The following is a 14,737-nucleotide window of genomic DNA, read 5'->3' as shown; positions in this document are numbered from 1 at the left end:
CAGGTGTGTTTAGAAAGAATTAACAGAGGGACATAATTTTGATGGACAACAGGGTTGGGGCAGGGTCTCTGAAAAAGTGACATTTAAGTTCAGACTTGGTGGGGGATGAGTGGCAATAACCCTCAAATGGAAGAAACAGTGAAGGGTAAGGCTTAGGAGACAGCACTAGTGAAGGTTTTGAAGCCCAAAGGACATGCTATATAGAATATGCCCAACACATATGTATTTGCCTGGGCCTGCTTACAGCTGTACATGTGGTCCAGGGCTGCTCCACAGGTCTCTCATCCTGTATGAACTAGTGCTAGCAGGGTAGGGTCTTCTCATGGTGCTGGCAGAAGCCCAAGAAGCAAGCCCAACTAGGCAAAGACATGACAAGCTGCTATTTATGTGCCTTCCACATCTCAATGAACAAAGCAGGTCACATGACCAAGCCCAGCATCAGTGGAGCATCCATGAAGAGAGGGAAAGCGGTACACTCACTTTTTGAGACTATCCTCTGCATCTGTCAAATGTCCTTTTCCTCGCCTATTATGACTATTGCCTGGGGTCCCCCTTTTCATTGACACTAATAACTTTGTCCATGTATGGACACCGACTAGACTTTTCTTCCTGACACTTCCAGGTGGGTCATGCCCCCTCTCCTGGCCCCTCCAGACATTTATGGTGCTTCACGCTGATGCATTGTTTGATTTTCCTTCCTCATCAGTCTGCCCCATTCTGTAGCATTTAACCGTCTGTACCAGCTGTATCCGTCTATGACAAGAAGATCTGATGAAAATGTAGGGTGCTGGCAAAAATCATTTCATGTAGATAAATTAAAATAAAATTGCCTAGGCTGATTAAAACCCTGAAGAAGAATTGAATTGGAACAGGATAATAAAACTCACTTATCTTATAGAGATGCCATGAAAATTAGCTAGTCAGTATTCATGATTTGAATACAAAAGAAAAAACCGTTATTGATTTACATATAATGTCTCTGTTGTGCCTTCCAAAAGCCTCTTCAACTAATATATAATGAGATGGCAACACCAAATGTTAAGCTTAGGACACATTCATCATGTCATCATAGCTTTTCTTTTTTCTTTCCTTTTTTTTTTTTTTTTCTGGCCAATCAAAGAATACCACTAGCAGAGGCAAAAGATAACAGCTCTCTCAGCAGTGGATGCAAAAAGCACAGGGAGCTGGCCCTGGACATTTGAAAGAACTGCAGAGTAGATCGTAAAACACCACTGCATTCATAAAGTATGGTTCATTAGATTTTTGATGAAAAACTTCAAGAGGCATCTGTTTTCCCTTCTCTGTTCTCATCCCACCCCCCCATCACCATTAGAGGCCATTCTGGAGTAAATTATGGCCTGTTCTCAAGCCTGATTATTCCGGGCCCACTTGGCTTGGCTGCTTTCTTTCTCCTGCCAACCAGCCCTCCTCCATCTCACAGCTTCTTAGCCCTAACCTCTGAGAGCAACAGAAGCAGAAATAAAGAGGAGGGACTCATGCCAATTCATTATGCCTCTTGGTGGTGGTGCCGGTCAGAGGTTTGCTGGGAAAGGAGACTGGAATTATGGCCCTCATTAACTGAGGCAAGGGAGGGTGGGCCCAGAGCTGCCAGTCAGCACAACACCACAGTTTCAAGGCAAAACCTCCTTCCCTTCAAGCTGGTCTCAGCGATGTGTGTTGCGAAGGACTTTCCAGTGGGTGTTGGCTTTTTTCAGAGTCAAATGGCACGGTGCTGTGATGATAATAGTTATAATTAGACGAAGACATTTTCAGTTAAGTGGGTGCCACGCAGGGCGCAGAGTTATTTCTGGTGAATTGTTCCGTTTAATCCCCACAAAGACCCTAGAGGTGAGAACTGTTACTGTGTTTATTTTCCAGAGCAGTAGCCAACTTGCCCAACACCGTGGCCCAGGGCAGCAAGAGAAGCTGCAGAAAAGACAAACCTGTTCTCCAGCTCCTCATCTCTCCTCAGGGACACCCTCCTGTCCCTGAAGGACGGAAGCCTGTGTGGATAGAACACTCTTCCTCCCTTGGTGGAGGATTCCCCAGGGCTCCCTTCCCGGGCCTCCCCACTCGCTTGCTTGTGCAACATCCCACCCACATCATGGCCGCCGCCCGCATGGTGGAGCCTCTGTGGGCTTCCTCCTCAACTTTCACACAGAAACAAGCCCTGCTGAGGTAATGCAGCACACTTGTTAGTCACAGCGATTTGAGATCTGGACTTCTGGGCTCCATTCCTGCCTCTATTGCTTATCCCCTCTGTGACTTTGGGAAGTCATTTAGGTTCCCTGTGCCTCCGTTTCTTGAGGCTAATAATCATATTTACTGTCTAGAGCTAACGTGAAGGTCAAATGCTTGTAGGTTCAAGCAGTTGACAAATGCTCAAAAAATGCTAGCTCTTATTATTTCCCACTACAGTTGTCACTGTCCTAAGACTAAAGAGGCATGAAAAACCCTGGGCTCAGATGAATTTAGAGGTGTTCAGCAAACTTACATTGTTCTGGGCTGCTCTAAATATTAATACTATTTCAGGCACGTTATAGGTTAAATGCATTTTGGTGCGCTGACTTGGGAGACTTGTCACCATGTATTACATATAAATGCACTGTGAGTTTTGAGCAACCAACTTTCAAAAGGCCCTTGGGAAAGCTCACTTACCGAGATGAGCTAATAGACTGGAGAAGAGGCATGAAGGAAGCTAGGAAGGGTCCCAGATTGCTTTAAGCAATCTTAAAGCTCTCCCAACCGGCTGGAGGTACTAAAACAGTAGGCAATGGGTTCAGAGGCAAGAGGAAAGCAAAATCATTTCCTGGAATAGTACCCACTGGGCAGTCCCCGTCAAACTGCGGTTGACTAGTATGTTTCGCTGCATTGAGAAGCTGCACTCTATCTCGGCCAGAGAATAAGTGTCTGCTTATTCATTTTAAACATTTTAAACATTGCTTAGGCTTAATGGTGTAATAGTTCATTGGGGGGACCCTTAGTGTAGAAATGAGAGCAAGGCTTTTGGAATTAGGGAGCCTTGGGTCAAATCCCAGGTTCTGGCACCCTATCAGCGGGGTGATTTAAAAGCCTTTATTTCCCTTTTTGTAAAACAGAGATAAGAGTGGTACCTACCTCACCGGTTGTTAGAATGAGATAATGGGTGCAAATCACTTTTAACACAGAACCTGGCATGCAGGAAGCACTTAAATCATTGCAACTATTACTGTTTTGCTTTTTTCTTAAGTTGCAAGGTCTCTGTTGATAGGACTTTTGGGAGAGAAGAAGCTGGGAAGCGGGTAGTGGAGACCAGCAAAGGAATCCCTGCCCACGACCTGCTCTTGGCTGTGGTTCCTGTATCATATCAGTGATGTGAAGCTGACAGAAATGAAGCGAGTGATCACAGGCAGAAGATCTCTCCACCCCAGCCACTCGGGTTTCTAAGGTCAACACATGGCTGGCTAAGGGCTTAGCAAGTTTCTGGGTCAAAACCAATATTTGTCCATTACTAATCTAAGGGGAATTTTTTTTTTTTTTGCATTATTGCATTTGAATGTCCACACTGTTGGTGGATATATGTTCTCTAATCTAGGAAAATATGGATATGACCAGTGACTCCTCTAACTTTTGGGTGGTAAGCAGACTACTGTGCCATGTGCTCAGCAAACCCTAATGTGTTTTGCACGTGTGTTGCAAAGCAATACACAAAGCTGATATAACCCATTTAAGAATTCATATACTAGTTGTTTTGCTATATTATAGTGAAGCAGATACAGTAAGGTACTTATAAAATGACCATCTTCTATTAAAACCAAAGCCAGAAAATAAAATGAAAAACAGCCTTGAAAATTCCCCGAGAAGACAAAACCAGTTCAGTTCTATAAGCAAAGCTTAATTTAGTTTACTTGCAAGACAAACTTGACCTGGGTTCTTTCTTGGTTATGCCTCTGAAAATCATAAACAAAACTTAAATTGTGTCCAAGCTTAGTAAGAGAGGAGAGACCACTGGCCAATTCCCTATCATTTAAGAAAATTCTGATAGTATAACTGGTCACTGTTAAGAAAGAAGTCCCTTCTTTCTCACTATACATGCTGCTTTATAATCATCTGTGTCCCAGCCTCATCTCACGTTTTGGTTTGTATGCTCCTGGTTTGCAAATTGCCTTTTGGTTGTGTGGGCACGATAAACTTTTGCTGTTGCTTCAGTGATTTGTTGGTTTTACCCCTGATATTTCTGAACTTTTGACATTTTCCACGATTTCCATATTGACCAATCATATTTTTAGTTGTTCCCTTTGCTAGTTGCTTAGTGTCTTTCTATTCGGGATCCCTGTTGACAGTTTCCCATAATCTATTCAGTCATGCCTCCTTCTCCTCCTCCTCTCCCCTCCCAGGAGGCATTCCTTTCCCCTGAGCTCCTTAGAACTCCTGAGTCTCAGCAGCCTCCCAGGCCAGCTGTCTGGGAGCTGGAGGGCTAGGGTTTGCAGAAATGGGCCACAACAGGCATCATGCTGGGGGTGAGGAGTAAAGTAGAAATGGGCTGAGAAGGAAGACCTGGAGCACTGGCTCCGGTGCCTGACAGTCTGGGGAGGAAAGGAATGGGAGGGATGAGGGTCAGAGAGGGAGAGAGAGGAAGGAGATACAGCTTAGGGAACGTATGGTCTCTGTAGACTCAGGACGTTGAAGTCCACGGAGCAAGGTCACACTTACCTTCTCTGTCGAAGCTTCGGTTCTCTCATCTGCCCCGTGAGGGCAACAATCTCTATCTCACAGTGTTGTTTCGGGAGTGAAATTAGAGGATGTGTGTAAAGCACACCATACCATGACTGGCGTCTTATAAATGCCCATGAATGATACCTGTTTTTTTGTTTGTTCTTTGTTTTTTTAATGGTATGCTCTTGTCCTGCCAAATAGGGCATCTAACCCCTCAGTGGAAACTGAGACTCTGGCTAGAAACGATAATAAGGACGATATTGATTTGCTACCACACACCCTATCTTGACAGATTTGTCACTATGCACGTACATGCGGTGGGGGGAGGGGCAGAGGGCAAGAGAGGATCTCAAGCAGGCTCCACACCCAGCGCAGAGCCCCACATGGGGCTTGTTCTCAAGACCCTGAGATCATAACCTGAGCCTAAATCAGGAGTCAGATGCTTAACCAACTGAGCTCCGACCCAGGCACCCCCTGGAATAAACTCATAACCTGTGGACTCTTTCCTCTGTTCCTGGCAAGATAATGCTCTGAGCGTTTTCACTTCCTCATCAAATTACTCATTAGTAATGGCCTCTTTAATTGGTAGAATCAGTAAAATGGTATTACATTTCAGCTTAGTTTAATTGCTTGGAATAATATTTTGGGGACTGTCATTACTCCTTTTTATTGTTTCTCAGGTCTTTAAAGTGAAAGACAGGGGTGCTTGGGTGGCTCAGTGGGTTAAAGCCTCTGCCTTTGGCTCAGGTCATAATCCCAGGGTCCTGGGATCGAGCCCCACATCGGGCACTCTGCTCAGCAGGGAGCCTGCTCCCCCCGCACCGCCCCCCCCGCCTGCCTCTCTGCCTACTTGTGATCTCTGTCTGTCAAATAATAAATAAAATCTTTTAAAAAAATAAAGTAAAAGACAGAAAGAAGGTTTAGTCCTTTTGGTTTATTTAAATAAGTGGTTCTTAAACATGTGCATCAGAAACACCTGGAGAGCTTGTTGACACAAACACAAGAAGGCTAGATTTCAACCCCCACAGATTCCAAGGACTGCACTTTGAGAACCCCTGATTTAAGCCAAGGCTGATTTCTTTGCACTTTCAGGTGTGGGGTTTAATGAACGATCCCCACTTGGCTCAATGAACTTTGTAGGTATTTCTTGAGTTGTTTAAGCAGTAATTTATAGCTACTTCATGTTAAGAACATTTTTTTTTTTCTGCCCCCAAGAAGTTACCAACCTAGGGGTAATGCAGGAAATAATAAGATATTGACCATTTTTGAGACACATTTAAAGAACAGAACAAAACTGGTGTCCGTGTTACACACTGATTAAGAATATGGGCTTTCAGGTGGCAGACAGGAATGAGGTCAGCTCTGTCACTATCTGACTCTGTGTCTCTCTGAACTTTGTTTCCTTGTCTAAAATGGAGTCAAGAATATTTTCTTGCCAGATTTAAAGAAGTCATTGTGTATACATTGCTCAGTAAATATTAGCAATATTTTTCAAAGCAATGTAAAAACTCAATAATGCCCAACAAAGACTGTTAGTACCACTGTTCATATTTGCTCATTAAAACCCTTTATAAGGGTGCCTGGGTGGCTTATTCATTAAGCATCTGCCTTCAGCTCAGGTCATGATCCCAGGGTCATGGGAAGGAGTCCTGTATTGGGCTCCCTGCTCAGCAGAGAGCCTGCTTCTCCCTCTGCCTGTGCCGCTCCCACTGCTTGTGCTCTCTGTCTGGATTTCTCTCTGTGTCAAATAAATAAATAAAATCTTAAAAAAGAAAAGAACACTTTAGAAAGCCTGAGGACAAAGTGAGTTCTTTCCCTCTGAGGTGAAGGTTAGGCTCTGTCAATCCAAGTAAAGAGGGATTTCCAAAGGAATCTCTCACAAATTGTCATTCGATCTTTTCTAGAAAATTCACACTGAAGAGTTTTGTTCTCTAAAACTAAATATAGGAGTTTTTGGATGGCTCAGTCATTGGGCGTCTACCTTTAGCTCAGGTCATGATTCCAGAGCAGTATCGTGGGATAGAGCCCCGAGTCAGGCTCCCTACTCAGCAAGGAGACTGCTTCCCCTTCTCCCAGTCCCCTGGCTTTTGTTCCCTCTCTCACTGTCTCTCTCTGTCAAATAAAAAAAGAAAATCTTAAAAAAATTTAAATATAAATAAAACATTCCCGTTGATTACCTACCATAGAACAATCTATTTAAGTTAGTTTCTGTTTAAATTAATTAATAATTTGGAGTTTAGCATCAGTTACTACTAAAACATGAATAAGTTTGCGTCTTAGGACGCAAGAGCTAGAAGGATGATAGAGATCACCAGGCTCAATCTTTTCCTTTTACAGATAAGAAACCTGTGGGTCTGCCAGGTTAAATGAATAATTTGCCTGAAGGGTACATAACCACGAATTTAATTTTTACTGGACTTGCTATCTAAATGCTCTCAGAAGGAATGACTTAGGATGAACTCTTCTAAAACCACAAGTATTTTAGTCTCCTGCAATATGTAATTGGTTTATCTCCACACACCCTAAGTGGAAGGTAAATTAATTTAGTTTCTCAGGGCTGCATTATGAAACATGTATCTTGAGACGTTCATCAGGATGTTACATGGAATAAAGTTAGCCATTTTATGATCGCATCATTGAAATTATTTCATTTCCACAACATGCAATTGACAACATATGCTTTCAAAAATTTCAGGTCAAAATGATTATGGGTATATTCTACGATTAAGAACACTGGAGCTTCAGTGCCTCTGTTTTCTATTTATGTAAGTACACGTTGGACTGTTTTCCAAGAAAAATCTTGACCCTTTCTCCAACTGATCCTTTTTGCAGAGATAGACTGACTTTCTATACTTCCAGTTGGTTAATTTTGGGTAGCAAAAAATTCAACTCATTTTTCTTTCTTTCTTTTCTTCTTCTTTTTTTTTTTTTAAGATTTTGTTTATTTGTTTGACAGAGAGAGACAGCAAGAGGGAGGGAACACAAATAGGGGGAGTGGGGGAGAAAGAAGCTGAAGGCAGGAGCCCGATGTGGGGCTCGATCCCAGGACCCTGAGATTATGACCTGAGTTGAAGGCAGATGCTTAATGACAGCCACCCAGACGCCCCTCAAGTCATTTTCTACACAATTGGTTAACGTATAGGGATATGTACTCCGTATTTTCATCCAAGAACTTAGCTTCAAATGTTTAGCAGCTGAACTCATATGAAAAGCTTGGTAATGAAAAAATATATATGAACTTGGCTTGAAGCGAGTGTAGTTCATTCATTATTTTAGAAATTCTGTTAGTGATAACATAATAACCGTTATAAAAATAATAGAAATTGTTATTTACCATGTGCCAATTACTGAGTCAAGTCTTCTCATGCACTGTTTTTTTAATCCTCATAATTAGTGGTTCTCCAACTCCAGCATGCACTAAATCACCTGAGGGCTTGTTAAAACACAAATTGTTTCTGATTCAGTTGGAGTCTGAGAATTTGCATTTCTAATACATTCCTAAGTGATGCAGATGCCCCTGGTCTGGGGACCATGTTTTGAGAACTGCTGCTTGCCACACACCTACGACATAGGTACTTCAAACTTTACAGCTGGAGAAACAGGAATTGAGGTTACCTAACCTGCTCTATTCACAGCTAATAATTGGCAGGGATGGGATTTGAAAATTTATTTCTTTAATCCCAAAGTCTACATGTAGTCTTAATTTCTGTGCTAGGTGTTTTTGCAAGAAGACATACTGTCTGGGAAGAATAGTAATAGTGACATTTTATAGCTTAGCAATAGGATAGAGAGAGGACTCTATTGCTCCCAATACTGAGGTTCAAATACAGGCACACTTTGGACATACTGGAGGTTTGGTTAAATGATTTTGTTTAGTTTCCCAGTGCATGTAAAAGTTATGTTTCCAGTATAATGTAGCTTATTAAATGTGCCATAGCTTATGTCTTCAAAATGTACTTACCTTAATTAATTACCTTTATTGCTAAAAAAAAGCTAACCGTCACTTGATCTTTCAATAAGTCATAATCTTGTTGCTGGTCTTGCCTTGTTGTTGACGGCTGCTGACTGATCCGGGTGGCAGTTGCTGAATGTTGGGGTGGTTGGGTAATTTCTTAAAATTAGGTAACAATGAGTGTGCCACGTTGATTGACCCCTCTTTTCAAGAACAACTTTTCTGTGGCATGTGGTGCAGCTTGATAGCATTTTAACCCAGTAGAACTTGTTTCAAAATTGGAGTCTGTCCTCTTAAGTGCTGTTGCTGCTTAATCAACGAGTGTAACATTCAAAATCCTTTGCTGTCAACAATCTTCACAGCATCTACACCAGGAGTAGATTCCATCTTGGGAAACTACTGAGATGGTGCAATGCTCATCCCTATGAAGCAACTCCTCATCCATGAAAAAAAAAATTTTTTTTTTTTAAGATTTTATTTATTTTAGAGAGAACTAAGAACAGGCAGGGGGAGCAGCAGGCAGGGAGAGAACCAGACTCTCTACTGAGCAGGGAGCCCGATGTGGGGTTCGATTCCAGGACTCTGGGATCATGACCTCAGCTGAAGGCAGATGCTTAACCATCTGAGCCACCCGGCCACCCCCTCATTCATGAAAGTTTGATGAGAAGACTGTAGCCATCCACTCACATGTTCAGGCTCCTCTGCTGCTTCTAGTCCTCTGGCTATTTCCACCACATCTGATCTTCTGGCCTCCGCTGGATTCCTGAGCCCTCCAAGTCATCCATGGAGGGCTGATATCAACTTCTTCCAGACTCCTGTTCATGTTGATATTGTGACCTCTCCCCATGATTCACGAATGTTATTAGTGGTATCTAGAGTGGTGGATCTTTCCCAGGAGTTTTCCCTGATCCATCAGAGGAATCAATATCTGTGCCAGGGATGGCCTTATAAAATATATTTCTTAAGTGATAAGACTTGAAAGCTGAAATGACTCCCTGACCCATGGGTTACAGAATGGATGTTGTGTTAGCAAGCATGAAAACATTACTCTCATTGTATATCGGCATCAGAGCTCTTGAATGACCAGGTGCATTGTCAATGAGCAGAACTATCTTGAAAGGAATCTTTTTTTTTTTTTCCCCCTTTCTGAGCAGTAGTTCTCAACAGTGGGCGCAGAACATTCAGTAGACTGTGTGGTAAACAGATGTACTGTCATCCAGGCTTTGTTGTTCCATTTCTAGAACACAAGCAGAGTAGATTTAGCATAATTCTGAAGGGCCCTAGGATTTTCAGAATGATAAATGAGCCTTGGCTTCAACTTAAAGTCACCAGCTGCATTAGCCCCTAACAACAGAGTCAGCCAGGTCTTTGAACTCCAAACCCAGGCATTGATTTCTCCTCTCTAGCTAAGGACGTCCTAGACGACATCTTCTTCCAATAGAAGTCAGTTTCATCTACATTGAAAATCTGTTGTTGAGTGTAGGCACCTTCATGAATTCTTGCAGCTGGATCTTCTGGAGAACTTGTAGTAGCTTCCACATCAGCATTTGCCCTTCACCTAGTGCTCTGTGTTATGGAGAAAGCTTTCCTTCAACTTCATGAACCAACCTCTGTGAGCTTCTAACTTTTCTTACCTTTCTTTCTTTTTATTTATTTGAGAGAGAGTATGTGTGAGCGCAAGCAGAAGGAGGGGCAGAGAGAAAGGGAGAAGCAGACACCCATTGAGTATGGAGCCCCGGCATGGGGCTCGACGTAGGGCTCCACCCAGGACCCTGAACTGTGACCTGAGCCAAAGGCAGACGTTTAACCAGCTGAGCCACGCAGGTGCCCCAGCTTCCAACTTTTCTCCTGCAGCTTCCCCACTTCTCTCAGCCTTCACAGAATTGAAGAGGCTTAGGGTTTTTCTCTGGATTAGGTTTTGGCTTAAGAGGATGGTTTGATCTTCCTTCTAGATCACTACAACTTTCTCCATATTAGCAAGAAGGCTGTTTTATTTTTTAACATTTATGTGTCCTCTGGAGTAGCACTTTTAATTTCCTTCAAGAACTTATCCTTTGCATTTACAACTTGGCTAGCTGCTTGGCACAAGAGGCCTAGCTTTAAGCTACCTTGGGTTTCAACCAATGCCTTCCCCATTAAGCTTGATCATTTCTGGCTTTTGATTTAAAGTGAGACTCTGCCTTTCACTTGAACACTTAGAGGCCTCTGTAGGGTTATTAACCGATCTAATTTCAGTACTGGTTGTGTCTCAAGGAAACAGGGAGGTCTGAGGAGAGGGAAAAAGACAGGAAAATGTCTTGTTGGTAGAGAAGTCAGAACAGACACAACATTTACTAATTAAGTTCCCCATTTTATAATCGTGCACTTTGTGGTGCCCCAAAACAGTTATAATAGTAACATCAGAGGTCACTGATCACAACTTGACAGTTACCAAAGAAGGTGATGGTGGGACAAGCAAAATGGGTGAAGGGGAGTGGGAGGTACAGGCATCCAGTTATGGAACGAGGAAGCCACGGGAATAAAAGGTACAGCCTTGGGAATGGAGTCAGTGTTACCAGAATAGTGTTGTCTGGGGACAGAGGGCAGCTACATTGCGGTGAGCCCATTATAACATATATACTTGCCGCATCACTATGTTGTGCACCTGAAACTAATACAACATTGTGTGTCAACTACACTCAAATAAAAACATTTTATCAAAAGTAAAAAAAAAAAAGTCACTGATTGCAGATCACCATAACAAATACAATAACAATGAAAAAGTTTGAACTCTTGCAAGACTTAGCAGACTATGATGCGGAGACAAGATGGGAGTAAATGCTGTTGGCACGGACAGATTTGTTCGATGTAGGATTTCCACAAAGCTGCAATTTGTAAAAAATGCAATACCTGTGAAGAACAATAAAACAAAGTACAACCCAAGAAGGTATCAAGAAGGTATGCCTGTAGACTGGGGAGCAGCCCCTCCATGCCCCCCCTAACCATCCAAATGCTATGGGTGAAGAGGACCCTTGATTCCAGGTGGACACCACAAAGTGTAGAGTAGTGGAATTTGTCTTCCTCCACCATCCTCGTCTGGGCTTGCTCCTGAAAGAATTGTGTGTATAAACTGAAATAATGCTTGAACTCAGGGAGGTTGCTTTGAGAGGTCCTCAGCTGAGCATAAGGAGGAAGAGATGGCTTATCAGGCCATTGTGCTCTGATTTCTACCTCTGTCTGAGGGAACAGGGGACTGTTCCCTGTAGATGGAACTGTATGGGGACTGTAGATAGCACTGAAGAAGGGAGTGGATTAGGGGTTAGCGAGAAGCACAAGTGTCTGGGTAAGATCCCTGTCACCGTGTGTTGCCGAGGTAATGGGCCCCCATGAGCTGTAGAGGTGAGGGGAAAAGCTCTATCATGTAACAGCAAGACTTTGCGTCATGACGAACAACTTCATTGCCTCCAGTGAAATTAAATTAATTAAAACATCATTCCCTACTCGATTCTGTAGAATGTTACACCAGAAGCCAATGGTGACCTTCCAGCTTTACCAATTTATGGCCCGCTAGACCGCTGCCACCCTGGCTGCGGCCATAGTTTTTGAGGCAACTGGAATGGGGTGTGAGGCGCATAGAGTGCCCAAGCTACCCTGGAATGAGGCCGGAGTGGGGGGGTCCCTGAATCCCTTCTGCACTAGCAGCTAGAAAGAAGATCAGTCTGTGGACATTCAGTGTCCCTAGAGAGGGCTAGAAATATGTAGGGACGGGGAATCCTTGACAGGGGAGGGCTCAGAGTTGTTGCATTTCAGGGAGTTAAATGAATCACTTTGTGCTCATTAAAAATTACTCCCAGGTTGATGAAAACTGCAATATAGCAGTCCCATAACATGTAATTCCAGAATCAGGGCAAGAGCTCTGGCCTCTTTATTTAACTCTGTTGTCTTTGGTGTCACGTCGTTGGCTTTCTGAGCACAGTGTATTTCTATCGGTGAATGGTCGATTTGAAGTTTGATCTTGCTTCCTTCTTTTCCTTGGCTGCTAAAATCTGAGTCAGATTTGCCACTCAGGAACAGCGATTGAGCATAATCTATCATACTTTTTAAAAAATTTAATCATTTTTCTTTCCTTTTTTAAAAGATTATTTATTGTAGCTAGCGAGAAAAAAAGAGAGAGAGAGAGAGAGCATGAGTAGGGTTGCAGAGGGAGAAGGAGAGACTCTCAAGCAGACTCTGTGCTGAGCAGGAGCCAGTCACAGAGCTTGATTCCCAGAACCCTGAGATCGTGACCAGAGCTGAAATCAAGAGTCAGATGCTCAACTGACTGACTGAGCCACCCAGGTGCCCCTATTCAGTCATTTTTCTTTTGTCCGTTACCTTTTCTCTGTTATGTGGTATACATTCTCCTAACCATCTAATCTTTTTGAAAGAAGGAAGGAGGAGTATGCACAGAAAGGTAGGATTAAAAAAGAAAGGTAGGATTAAAAAGAGGTAGAAGAGAAGAGACAGGAAGGAAAGTTAACCCATTTTACAAAGAACTTTTACATGGAAAAGTTAATGACATAAATAGCTCAATCTTGACTTGAGATGACTAACCCTAAATTTAACTTCAAGTATAGATCTAACCAGCCATACCTCCATTCCCTAATAAATTATGGTTTTGCAAAATACAAATTAGTGATGAGCGTTGTTTAAGGTGAACTACAGGGGCACCTGGGTGGTTCAGTCAGTTAAGTGTCTGCCTTCAGCTCCAGTCATGATCCTGGGGTCATAGGTAGGAGCCCTGCAACAGGCTCCCTGCTCAGCGGGGAGTCTGTTTCTCCCTCTGCCTTTGGTCTTACCCCTGCTTATGCTCTCTCCCTTTCTCAAATAAATAAAATAAAAATAAAAATAAAAAATACCGGGGGCGCCTGGGTGGCTCAGTGGGTTAAGCCTCTGTCTTGGGCTCAGGTCATGATCTCAGGGTCCTGGGATCAAGCCACACATCAGACTCTGCTCGGCGGGAGCCTGCTTCCCCCTCTTTCTCTGCCTGCCTCTCTGCCTATTTGTGGTCTCTCTCTGTCAAATAAATAAATCAAATCTTTAAAAAAAATAATGTAAAATAAAGTGAACTAGAGTCAACTGGAAATAATAAAGACGATCAGTTCTGCAATTTATTCTCAAAGAAAAGTAGACATGCATTTTCTATGATATTGATGTGCAAAAGGAGCAATGCTTCTTAGGGCAAAGACACACATAATAGCACTAAGTCTGAACCATTAGTACATCTTTTGTAGAAACTAGAATACTGGAAGCAGGTATGGGGATTGCTGAAACTCAGCTTCAGGTGTCTAGGTGTTAGGGGACACAGAATCCCTGTCCTTGAGCTCAGCCAGTTTAGCAAGTAATTTTAATTCAAAGCAATAAATGCCATAGTTGAGTCACACGTATACACGTGGGTAATTAATTCTGCCTAAAGGAGTCCAGAATATCTTTGTAGAGTCGGGAGCCTCTGGACTTGCTCTTAACAAATGAGGGTCTTCAGACAGGTTGAATGGAGGAAACCACACAGAAGGCAAGCAGCCATCAGGGTATGTGGTTGCTGGGGACTACTTACCACGGCTTGAGTTTCAGATAACATCACTACAACATGGGACTAGGCAGAAACATTTGCACTGTACCCTGGTGCATCAGGCTTCCAAAAAGTTGCTTGCAATAATAGCTCATTGTCTTTGGCCTCATAATTATTTAATATCTGCTTTGTTCTCACAAACAAACCTGAAGCCTTAGGCCCCTAGGCTTCCTTCTTTACATCCCTCTTCAGTTCTCTTACTACTCACTTTTTATTGGCTGAGTGGCTCCCAGTTATAATCAACAAGCCAGAGGCTAATTCAAACTTCCTGGGGGTTCGTCCAAATGTGACGAGTTGGTTTCTGGGGCTTTGCTATTACTAGTTGTTAACCCTGAGATACCTAACTTTTGGAAATACTGCTGAGCAACTTTCAGAGTTCAGATACATGTCTAGATAAAGTTCTTTCGTTAGGGATCAATTCTGGTCTCTAGTTCTGGAGATGCTATTGGGACTTCGCTAATTGCCTTTACTTTTCTTGAGCTGAGCCTTCTGTGCCAGCTTCT

This window comes from Neovison vison, chromosome 2 (assembly GCF_020171115.1).
Source record: "Neovison vison isolate M4711 chromosome 2, ASM_NN_V1, whole genome shotgun sequence".
NCBI lineage: Eukaryota > Metazoa > Chordata > Mammalia > Carnivora > Mustelidae > Neogale > Neogale vison.
The sequence above is the reverse complement of the archived record's forward strand: the minus strand, read 5'-3'. Positions refer to the sequence as shown.